Source organism: Danio aesculapii, chromosome 8 (genome assembly GCF_903798145.1).
Source record: "Danio aesculapii chromosome 8, fDanAes4.1, whole genome shotgun sequence".
Classification (NCBI taxonomy): Eukaryota; Metazoa; Chordata; class Actinopteri; order Cypriniformes; family Danionidae; genus Danio; species Danio aesculapii.
This window is the reverse complement of record NC_079442.1, coordinates 11,705,279-11,717,977: the sequence shown is the minus strand read 5'-3', so window position 1 is coordinate 11,717,977 and position 12,699 is coordinate 11,705,279. Positions and strand designations below refer to the sequence as shown.

The following is a 12,699-nucleotide window of genomic DNA, read 5'->3' as shown; positions in this document are numbered from 1 at the left end:
CTATCTATGTATCTATCAATCTATGTATCTATCTTTCTATCGATACATGTTTATAGATTTTTAAAAATACAATCGCATTTTTCATAAATAATCACTTTTATTAATCAATATACATCATAATTACATTCACAAAATATGATTAATAATGTAATATACATTTTAATACAAACAATCAAATTTAAATAATGTCTAGCAATAACAGCCAGCAACATCTTTAGCTGTCCACTGCTTCACATTGGAGGTGTCCCTATAAAAGTAAATTAAAAAGTAGTTAACCTGAGAAGTTATGAAAACAAAGGAAATTCACAATATTCCCAGAGCCATTTTTTTTACTTATCTAGACATATTCACAAAAGATATGCAGAACATTTCTGAATAACAAAAGGAAACATCAATAAAGTTATGAATTGAGTGCCCATATACATCAATAAAGGCAAAATCCATAGAATGTAAACCTCTCAAATATCTGAGCACAAGCAGTAATAAGACAACACAAAAGCTGTGTCTGAAACAACTCCCTCCTTAGTGCACCCCACATATTATCCCACTTATTCACACAGATAATGCACTATAATTTTGAGTGTACTGCATATGCGATATTGATATTTTTTTTTCAGGTTGTAGTTATTACCTTTTTTTTTAATTAACCATTAGTTGTTTGTTATTAACACATTATATAAACAGAAAATTATGTAAGTTAAAAATTTAAATCAATTATGCATGTTTGATAGGGTTTGAACTGTATTCACTAGTTCAGACTTAATTGGGATCATTACGGGGCATCGGTAAGAATGCACATAATCCAGGAGTCCAGTCAGAGGTATTTAATGGGTTAATTGGAATATGCACATATGTGCGTGTGTGGGTGTGGTTTCTACAATAAACACAAAGGATATAAATAATCAGTTTACAATGACATGAGAAATGAACATCAAATTACAGATGAAATATTAGAACAGAATATGTTGCTAAATAAATGTTTACATAATTACTGCACCCAATAAAGCATGTGGCTTCAGCCCACAATAACTGCAAATTTCACTGACGTTGTTTAAATAGCAACTACACACTGCAGATACTGTATATATGGTATAACACTCAAACATATTTGATACTTAGTTATCAACAACTCGTTAATACAACGTGCGTCGGCGCCTCGTGCACGAATGATAAACATTCCTTTGCTAGCATTAGCTCAATGCACGTGCAAAGGTACATATGACACGTCCGACCGGCGAGTGCAAACCCTAACAACAATGCAAGCATGGCAGGTTCATGAACATTTATATTGGAACTTGGAAGTAAACTTACTTTAAAAGTTACGCACACTCATAAGCTTGGCCGTGATACAACTGGCGACTCGCATACCTCTCACGAGCGCTCTAACGAGTCCTCCGTAGCACTAAAGCGAAACTGCAAGTTGCGTCAGTCTCTGGGGGCGGGACTAATGTATAGCTGTCAATAAATCCTAAACTACTATTAATTCCCTAAACCTTTTCAACAATGCATGAAGGTCCAATATTGTATTTGGACTAAATTCAAGTGGCCTTTGAAATACAGAAATTAATATTACAGGGCTCAACAATAAGGACTGCCCAATGACCCGGGGCCAGCGTGAGAGATGTTTGGGACAGTAGAGAGAATCGTTATTGGCCCGATCAGGCCAGTGCTGCCTTGTCACAAAATTTTAATTTGCCTGCGACTATTTGTCAATTGCATGCAAATACAGTCTTAGAATCGAGAAACAATTTGTGTTTTTAAGTCTTTGAATGCTACCTTTTCTGTGAAGTCGTAAACACTATATTGCTTTTTGGTTCCTTTTATCTGATTGGATGTTGTAAGCATGTTATTTTTTTCCACAACCTGGTAAAAACCAGTACAGTGAAGAGACGGCAACATGACAGCAACATCAAATTATGAGGCTAAAAGGAAACGTCTGTTTCTGACGTTGTGGAAACAGATATTTACATGGGTACAACACGACGAAAAAAATGAAGTGATGTTTTGCACATATTTTTTAAAAGTTTTTTAAGTCTGCCACCTTTTGTTTTGCAATAAAATACCTGCACATTTTCTATACTGCTTTATTTTACTGCTAAATATTTAAACATCTTAAAAATATTTAAATTCTAGATTCACAGACATTATTTTTGACACATTATTTAAAGGGCACCTATGGTAAAAAATCTACTTTTCAAGCTGTTTGGACAGACATATGTGCATGTGTGGTGTATAGACTGTCATATTGGGGTGATATAAACACACCCAGTCCTTTTTTTTCCATTTAGCAACATAAAAAACGGTGGACCAATTGGAGCGGTTTTCAGATCAACCGCAACTTTACGTAGGAGTTGAATTGATTGACAGCTGCATGTAGTCACGTGTATAATCATATCCACAAGACCAGACGTGTGCAAAGCAACCGGGAATAAAAGGTGTGTTCAGTTCGTTAGGATCATTAATCATCATCAAATGTGATCAAGAGTGAGTCTCACAAGTTTAAAATGTTTTAAAACAGTGCACGTGTGTAATGAATTACAGCGATTTAGCTTAGCTTTACTTCATCAGCACAGCCGCGTGTCAGAACAATTATAAAGGAAGATGCTTCAGTCCCAGTTTGTGGACGTTAAATCAGGTTTATTTTATACATTAATATAACAGATATCCATACAGCAGTGGAGATTAACCTGTATCCTGTCACATTTGCGTGCAGAGTGCAAAGCTAAACGGGCGCTCTGTCTGTGTGTGTGTGTGTGTGTGTGTGTGTGTGTGTGTGTGTGTGTGTGTGTGTGTGTGTGTGTGTGTGTGTGTGTCTGCTGCGGTGTGTGTGTGTGCGCGCGTGAACTTTGTGTGACTCTGCCATGCAACTGCACAATAAATACTAATTGGTAAAGTTCTTACTGTAGTATTTCTCACAAACGCTACGTGAGATCTGCTTCCTTTAAGTCTGTCTGTTGTCTGACGCTGCCGAGGGAGGAGATTAAGGCACGCAGAAAGGCACATAGAAACGGTGGGCGGGGAGGACTAGCCTTAAAGGAGCAGTACACCAAAACTGCCACCCAGTGAAAAAATTTATAAATAGGAATTTAATAAAAGGTATAATAAAAAATCTGATGGGTGTTTTGAGCTGAAACTTTACAGAAACATTCTGGAAACGCAAAACACTTATATTAAACATAAAAAAAGGGCTAACATAGGTGCACTTTAAAATATGTGGCTATTTTTTTATTTATTTTGGTGGGGCCAGTGAAAATTTTGGCAGGACAAGTAAAAATCTGAACCGCTGGTCCAGCCATGCCAGTAGAAAATGTCCTTAGCGTTGAACCCTGTATTAGATCCATTTACATGCAGATGATTAAAAAAGTACAATGTAAAAATATGTATATACAGTACTTAATAAGTGCATTCTACCATATTATTAATTTAACTTTAAGTACTATGGTTAATGTGCCTTAATATAAAGTCTTGTTTTGTAAAATATATAAATGAAAGTAAAGCAGTCTGTCAAGTTTACATTATTTTGCAAATAGTTTTTTACATTCATGAAAATATATATTACGAACTCGATTAATGTAACCATTTAGAAGAAAATGCCAACTGTAGTTTTAATGTAACCATTTAGAAGAAAACTTTACTGTAGTTTTTAGAGCTAGGGTGCAGCTATTTTGGAATGTCGCTGTGTCTGATGCCACGGTGTTGGTTCCGTTCCCTCAACTGAACTGATATCGTGGAAGTAATGGACTGAACATGAAGACTGAAAAGCCTAATTTAACACAATGCGTGAAGTTGTGGACATGCATCGCAGAGCTGGTACAAATACAAGGAACAGACTTGTGTCTAAAATCTAAACTTTTTTTTATGTTTACTATTTTTCTTTTTTAAATACTGTTCATTTGATCTGCTTTGGTCTACTCTCACACACTGGTGCAGCGCTGCCTGGCACGGTGATTTACATTCAGACTAATGCAACAATTACAATAATCTTTCAACGTTAAATATGAAGCACGAAAAAAACTGTGATGTGAAAAACTGCACTAATCTTAGTTTGGTTTGAACATGAACAGAAGTGAGGGGCTATATAGTGAAAAGTGAAAGTACCCGCCTCCATTAGGTACCAGATCTTGTTAAAGACATTGAGGGCAGTCAGGCATCGTAAAACAGAGAGTGGACCAAAGCACATCAATTGATCGGTAATAAAATAAAAATTTAAAAATGTATAAATGTATTTTTATGTTTCGGACATACAGTTGAAGTCAGAATTAGCTTAAAGTGACATTTAAAGGCTTAACTAGGTTAATTAGGTTAACTAGGGGGGTTAGGGTAATTAGGCAAGTTATTGTATAACGATGGTTTGTTCTGTAAACTATTAAAAAATATAACTTAAAAGGGCTAATAATTTTGACCTTAAAATGGCTTTAAAAAAATTAAAAACAGCTTTTATTCTAGCTGAAATAAAACAAATAAGTGTTATAAAAATATTTAAAAAAAGAAAAAAAATTCAAAGGGGGGGTTAATAATTCTGACTTTAACTGTAAATGTAATGCTTGTATTTGCACCAGCTCTGTGATGCACATCCAAAACGTCATGCATTGTGTTAAATTAGGCTTTCCAGTGTCCGTGTACAGTCCATTATTTCCACTCTATCTGTTCAGCTGAGGGAACGGAACCAACCTCGTGACGTCAGACAGTGATATTCCAAAATAGCTGCACCCTAGCTCTAAAAATACAAACTATTGTAAAACATGCTCTTTTCTTCAGTAATGGTTACATTAATCAAGTTTGTTTATTATATTTTCACTAAACTGGAAATCAATTTACAAATTAATGTAAACTTGACTGAGTGCTTCACTTCCACTTTAAAGGGAGAGTTCACCCAAAAAATCATTTACTCAACCTTCACTTGTTCCAATCCTGTTTAAGTTTCTTTCATCTGTTAAACTGAAAACAGAAAACCTATAACCACAATCCATACTTTTGTTATACTGGTTATACTTTATTTTTAACTGTAAAAAATGTTCAGCTGTAATCAAAATATAATGTGTTGCGCTCAACTAAAGAAAGAAAATCAAACAGGTTTGGAACATATTAGAGGTGGGTAAATGATGACAAAATTTTAATTTACTTTAAACCATGTTTCAAGAGTTCACACTTAGATATTGTTTGACAACTGTTAGCAGGTTTGGCATGCTGTCCCGGGAGAGAACCCTGAGCTCGGAGATAGGTGAGCCCAGGGCTCCCGCCTGGTCCATAGAGCATATGAGGGGAGTACGAGATCAGGTGGTTCTCGAGAGCTCCCCGTGGTAAAGGAAGAAAGGAGGAGAAGGGGTGGATGGGGGGGTTTCTTCAGAAAACGAAGATAAGAGAGTAGTTCTAGCTAGGCTACTTATAGTGAGTTGGGGTTAATCTGATTGGCTAACTAGTAAATGTAGATGAGTGGCAATCATATCACATGCTCCTCTCGAAATTAGTTTGAAAACTTCACTTATTTGTGAGGTGGTATTAACTAACTCACTACTCTGTAAAAAAACTATAATTTGGTGGACACTTTATAAATATTATTTTAATTGAACAACTATTAATTTTAAATGTATTACCCAAGCATTAGGTTGCTTTATCTAATAATAAATATAATTTAATTAAATTCAAGTTCAACGCGGCTTCGTTTTAAACTAACATACTGTAGTCATTTTTTTAAGCCAGGTTTCAGTAAGACATTAAGATTAGGATTATTAGTGCATTAAGATTGTTGTCTGTTCATTTACAATACGTGCTTTAGGTGCAAGTGGCCTGACGTTTAGAAGACCGAACTTAAAAAAAAAAAAAAAAAAAAAAAGTATTTTCACTTATTTGCCATTTTTCTGGTTTGATTTTTAATAGATTTTTTCTAGAACACATAGTAAATTTTATTCTTGATCTAATAATACGAGGAACAGACACAGTTTTTATGGAGTTAGCCAGATATGCATTACTGTGATTAAAGTGGGACGAGCAAAAGTCTACATGGCTAAAATGTGGATTTTCACTCACTAGTCAAAGCATCCTGAAGATGTTGTCCGACAGGAATTCAGCTCCAGTACTGCTGTGGTGCAGCCCATCAGCATTGGAAAGCCCAGGACGATCCTAGAAAAGATTCCAATTGTTAATAAAGAGCAGATTTTGTTCTTCACACCATGTTAATAGCCATTCACTCAGAGCAAAAAGTCTGCTGAACCTTTCATGTCCACAGCAGTAAGTAGAAAGCTGTACAGAAATGATGATCTGCATTGCAAGTGAAGTGCATCGGACCGTTTCAACCTGGCTCCTCAAGTCCCTCTGCTACCTGGATTTGATACAGCAAACTTTAAATTTCTAGTCTATATCTGTCACATTGATTTACACCTAATATGGATACATCAGAAACAAGCAAATGAGAAAATAAGTGAGTGATTTTAGACACTTAAAAGGTTAAAAGTTTAATGTCATTAGTTCAGTGTTACCCAGCTGGATAATGATTATCAAATAATATTGTTTGTTAAATGAATATTTTCACATTTATTTCCAATTCAGTTAGTTCCTTAAAAAAATACTTACATTTGAGGTGACTTAAACGGCTGTTTGAGAGAATACTGAACAATTTCAGGGTTTATGTGGATGTTCTGAGAAGGAAAAAAAAGCAGGCCTAATGTACATTATTTGTGTGAATGAATAAAAAATGTATTGAAGTACATAACTTAGACACAATTTGTCACACAGGTAACTTTAAGAAACGCAAATAATAACAAATGCGTAATATTACTCACAAACAATATAAGGAAAGAATATTAGATAGCATCGCGGCTAGAAAATAATATAAGCAACCCTGCTCAAGACACTTGCTACACACTGTATATGTAAGGGAAGACAATAAATAAATAAATAAATATGTGGAAAAAAGCCGTCCAATAAGCAGTACGAATGTATAACGTTATCTGTTTAATTTGAAATTAACGGTCACTTGCAATGGCTTTCATGGAAGCTTCGTGTTCAAAGACAATAAAATATTTCGACATCAATCAATATTTTACATTAAATTAATTATATATGTGTGAGGTAGATGTGTAATTTGAGTGATTATGTATATCCAGCCGATTGTTATTATCGCAAAATAATAACGTTTACCCAATATTATACAACAGCAATCGCTTTGCGAGACGTTCCTAAAACAGGTTACACGACATAATGATGCGTGTAAGTGTAGATATTTGTGTGCAAATCGTATCTAATTTGTATATTTATTTTGCCAACTTACTCACCTTCCGTGTGTTAGAGATGACAGCAGTCACGAAATGGAGGAAAGGGGCCGTTACAAATCGCTATTTGAAAACGCTCCTGCGACCTGCACGTGCACGATGATGCGTTTTTATTTTTTTGGCAACACAATTATTTCAATCCATTAATCCAAGAAAAAGATGAAAAAAACATTTAATTCAGAAAAATAAAAATGTACAAAATACTGCATTCATTAGCAAGTTATCTTTGTTGGTTTATCAAAACAAACTGGAGGAATACTTTTTATCAATAAACCAGAGCCCATAGCCTATATACTTAAGTTTAGTATTATCAAAATTCAAGGGTCTAATGAGGTTAAGTGACAGAAAATGTAATTAGTCCCCTATAATAATTATCATTTTCATAATTTTACAAGCCTGTGCATGTTTTTGTCTTTTTTTCCCTCTGTTGTGGCTCATTTGTATTTTATTCTCCAAAATTACTTTTAAATTTTCTATTTTTTTCACAATTTCCCAGTCAGCCTTCTAACTGCAATCAAGTTAACGTTTAGACTCTAATCATTGATATTCTTATGTGTTCACAGTGAGTGCCACACAAAAAAGAAAAACAAACACCAAATTTCATATCATTCTAAAAGCACAAGTAACTAAGTAAATATTAAGTAAATGAACATGCATCTCATTTTCTGGTCTCCACAATTGTCTATTTAATTATGACAAAAAAAAAAATCTCTTGGTTCCTTTAAGTGCTAGCTTTTAGAGGAGAGATCCACCAGGAACCGTTAAATAAGTTTATAGATCTTTCAGTAACTCTTTTTTGAAATTTGAGTTCCTCCAATAACTTTCGAAGTGCTTTGAGGTCTTAGTGTAAGGAAACAGTGACTCCAGAATCTCAGTATTGACAAAAAGTGCTTGTAGGATCCCAGTTACTGCAAAAGGGTCCTGCAAGCACTGCAAAGACTGTCAGTGGTTCCTCAAAGAACCCCATTTTGAGAGAAAGAGCTTTGAGGCACTTAAAATACATTTTAAAGTTCCTTGAGTTCTCAACAGGGTACTTGAAGCACCTTTACTTTTTACAGTGTACTACTTCTAGTGAGATTGTGAAGTGCACATTCAATGGACGCTACACTATTCCATGATGCCACAAAGAGAATTCATAAATGGCAGTAAAAAGACGCAACTGACCTGGGTAGGTCATGTGATCATGACAAATGGGAGATGTAGTAGTTTCGAGTTTCATTCGTATTACTCACATTCATATATAGAATATGCTTTTATAATGACCATGTAAGTCAGTCTGTGAGTAAGTGAATCCATTTTCTATGCACACACATAATATTGAACAGTTGTTATCCGCCCCACTCGCTGTTATGGATGGACATTGCTAGCATTTTCATTAAAAGACATTTCAGTTTTGAAGCTTACTAAATTTTAAATAAAAAAAACAATAATTGTTTTTCTGTTGTTTGGGAGAAGGCTGAGCTTAATCTTTGAAAGTTTCTTAATTATAGGTTTACATTTTCATATGTGTATATTTTGTTGCTCTTCAGTTCTGTAGCTGATTGTGACAAAACAGTTCTGCCTGTTCAAGAAAAACAGAAAATCCAAGCACTAGAGATTTGTTATTCCTGTTGTACTGTACCTGTATGACCCCAAAAACCAAAGGTACGTACCAAACTGACTTCAATGTACTGTTACACCCCTAATATTTATTTATTTGATCTATAATTTCTTTTTCAAGTGCATTACAGCATTTTATTCATGCGTTCTGGTTGGTTTGATCAAAAACAGCATATTATCAACAATTTAAAATAACATTTATTATAACAAACAATTTCCAATTTTTATAAATTTGCGCTTTGGTAACAGCTGTTGTTCAATGTTTGCTGTTATGAGACTGACATATTTTTTGTATTAGATTTTTTATACTCATTCATTCATTCATTTTCTTTTCAATAAACCGCCAACTTATCCAGCATATGTTTTATGCAGCGGATGCCCTTCCAGGTGCAACCCAACACTGGGAAATTTTTGTATACTATATAATGTAATTGTCTAAAAAATATTTTTTTCAGTTTTTAGGCATTGCAAAATACAAGGCAGCTCTGAATTGCAGTGTTGCCAAATGCAGTTTTGTTTGTTTGCTAATTACCCAAATCATTTTTAAGTCACAGTAACAATTAAAAATTATTTATAAAATGTAATTGTCTTTCTAAATAGCCTGACACTTCAACACAACCCCTTTATTTTTTATGTAAAAGATAAGAATCAAGAAATTTGAAAATTAAGAAAGATTTCAGCAGCCAAAAAAGTTAGTAGAAGGTGTACAGGCCAGTGTTTTCAGTGACTTCAGCACATACTTTTTGCTATTCTTGATTCCAAATGTACTGTAACAGGTCAACTGAAATACAATACAAAATGAAAATACAAAATAGGCTACTTTTTTAAAATTGTCCACCACTGTAATTTGTTCATTCATTCATTTTCCTTCATCTTAGTCCTTTTATTTTTCTGGGGTACTTAAATGTTCCTAAAATGTTAAAATATCTGTACATTGTCAACCACGAAGGGCATTTATGAACTCTCTGTGTAATGTCAGCAATTCTTTTTGGCTCCTTGATCCCTATCTTTATATGTGATGCATAAATTCATTCATTCATTTTCATTCATGCAAACTCCACACAGAAATGCCAACTGACCTGATCGAGACTCGAACCAGTGACCTTCTTGCTGTGAGGCGACAAAGCTAACCACTGAGCCACTGTGATGCCACTACTGTAATCTATATCAAATGTAATTAACAATTGAAAATAAGAATAGCCAAGATTTACATCATTCTATATTTAAATCAGTTAAAAATGTGGCTATTTTAAATAAGGGATTTTGATTTTAATAGATTCTAAAGCTGCCAAGAGGTCAAATATTGATCTATATCTACAGTTCCCAAATGCTCTAAGATCACAGTATCTCTGGGACTGAAAAATATAAGTCCTTAATATTTTTTAAAGTAACGTTTATTATAAAAATTCTATTAGATATCGCTAATATGTCTTGAATTACATACATAGAAAGTTGTGAGAAATAATTTCTTGGCACTGAGATGTTGCATGCAATTGTTTTGCGAAGCCATTCTCTACAGTTTTTATTCCTCAGACATACTGATGTCTTTAATGAATTGAACATATTGAGAAAAACCTTGTAAAAGCAGAGAGAGAGAGAGAGAGAGAGAGAGAGAGAAAGAGAGAGAGAGAGAGAGAGAGAGAGAGAGAGAGAGAGGAGAGAGAGAGAGAGAGAGAGAGAGAGAGAGAGAGAGAGAGAGAGAGAGAGAGAGAGAGAGAGAGAGAGAGATCAACTAAATTTGATTTCCTGTGTTATTTTTCAATGTATTACATACAAGTTACATTCAGTCAAGTAATAATGAGAAATTTATGTTGACGCTGTTTTCTTTTTCTGAGGATCAAGATTGGCCTGAGAATGAAGGATTTGTAATTTGTAATTGTTCACCTTCACTTTTATTACATGCAGACTGGAACAAATTTGAAGATTATTCATAAATGGCATTGAAATGTTTAAAATAATGATTTGTCTTTTTTATCACCAATATTACAGTTACAGTATTTAAAGCAAAACTAAATAAAGCGTTAGGTATTGCTATACTATTTTTTCCCTGTGATTCATGAAAAATTCTGTCATTTAGGTCTGTCAGTAAAGAGCAAAGGGTGATCTAAGTGTAGTGTAAAGTTGGTTCTTGCTTGCCACTTATGTGTTAGCTTTATTTTTGGGGTTGTTAGCTTTCTTCTCAATCGACTTGTGTCATGATTTGATGTGACTTTCCAATCTGTATAAACCTATAGTGCTTTATTTTTCTTTTGAGACCAAAATAAGTAAATGTCCATGACCTAGCGTTAAATGGAAGTAAAGGACTTCCAGGTACTCAAAAAACAGCATCTCAAGACTCTTGGACAGCTCTCAAAGAGTGGTGGAAAACCATCAACCCCCACACTATCCATTTGAGTCACCAGTCCACTTGTTTCATTGACAAGCTGTTCAAAAATGGATTAGGATTGTAAGATGGAATATCCTATCCAACTTCTCAACAGTACCTTGATGCTCTAGAGATCAGTTATGATGGTTCAAGGAATTTCCTAACAGAAAACCTTTAGACAAAAAAATAAATAAAACGGTTTGTTTGTTGAAAGCATGAAAGAATGTTGCTATAAACTTGACACATGTACTGTAGTACTGATCCTGATTCTGTAGTAAACCCTGACTTAAGAGTGTTTCTTCAATTCTGCAGTCCAAAGAAATTGAAGTTTTATCACAAATGTATTTTCACCCAGACTTGTATGCCTATGCAATCTAAAGAACAAATAATCCAAAGTTGGATTGGATTGGGAAAAAAATGCTGTTGATATTAAACACATCAGACATCACATGATTCGTTACAAAGAAAATATTTGAGTAAATCCAAGGAATACATTTGAAATATCCCTTTAACTTGTCATTGAGATGTGTAAAAACAACAGAGGCTGTGTTTTTAACACTGTTTTAAGACTGTCCACGGTGCAACAGCAAGTACATCCCAATTTATTTAGAGAAAACTAAACTAAACAGGGAAAGTCAAGTAAGCCTTACAACATTTAGTTAAAATTGTTGTCAAGCAATTATCTACAATTTCAATGCATAAAGTACCATATTCCCAAAGCATGTTACATAATTAAAAGAGACATTAAATAACTTTTTTATATTACATACCTATCAAGATAATTGCAAACTACACAGCCAAAGCAATGCAAAATAACCTTTTGTGTCTTCAGGATACAACTTTTGTTCTGAGTGTCTTAATTCAGGGAAATGTGCATTAGGATGAAGGATTGCATCAACGTATCTGTTTCATGAGCTGGGCGGACATTTGGAATTTTCTTTGACAAGATCCAGCTGTGAGCTAGAGCAGGATTTGGGCAAGGTTCAGCATCTGCATTGACTTAAAAAAGTTACAATCTTCCAATATCTCAAATTCACTTGAACAGTGACACTCAAACACAAAACACTGAACTGAATGCCAAAATTTTGTTTGGAAAGAACTGCAGCCAGAAGTTAGAGCTGAAAGAACTTCAGTATTACATCACTTTAGTGCTCTTATATTAAGATTTTTGAATGTCACAATATTATTGATCTTTTCACTGTCATTATCTCCTATGTGTAAGCATAGTCTTTTATAAAGCAGCGATGCCCAAACTTTGTCGTATGAAGGGCCAAAAACCAAATATCATTGAGAGCCATTGACCGAAACTTTAAAATAAAATGAAAACATTACTTTAAATTGTATTAACTAGTTGGCGCAATAGACTATTGGTTAGCACGCTGACATATGGAGCAGTGGCACTTCAGGGTGTCCCGAGTTCAAATCCCAACTCGAGGAAATTTATCATCCCTACCCCCTCTCTCTCTC

General features: G+C 34.4%; 1 protein-coding gene and 1 long non-coding RNA gene across 3 annotated transcripts in view; both read right to left on the bottom strand.

Annotated features, from left to right (window-relative positions):
* Positions 1–12,699, bottom strand: part of aebp1b (AE binding protein 1b) — a 59,189-nt gene that overhangs the window by 13,320 nt on the left and 33,170 nt on the right. The window lies entirely within an intron of this gene.
* On the bottom strand, positions 166–7,273 carry LOC130233228 (uncharacterized). The gene is made up of 4 exons (XR_008838199.1): positions 6,571–7,273; positions 6,212–6,319; positions 6,028–6,120; positions 166–247 (listed from the first exon to the last, which is right to left on the bottom strand). It is a non-coding gene; the product is annotated as an uncharacterized LOC130233228 (long non-coding RNA).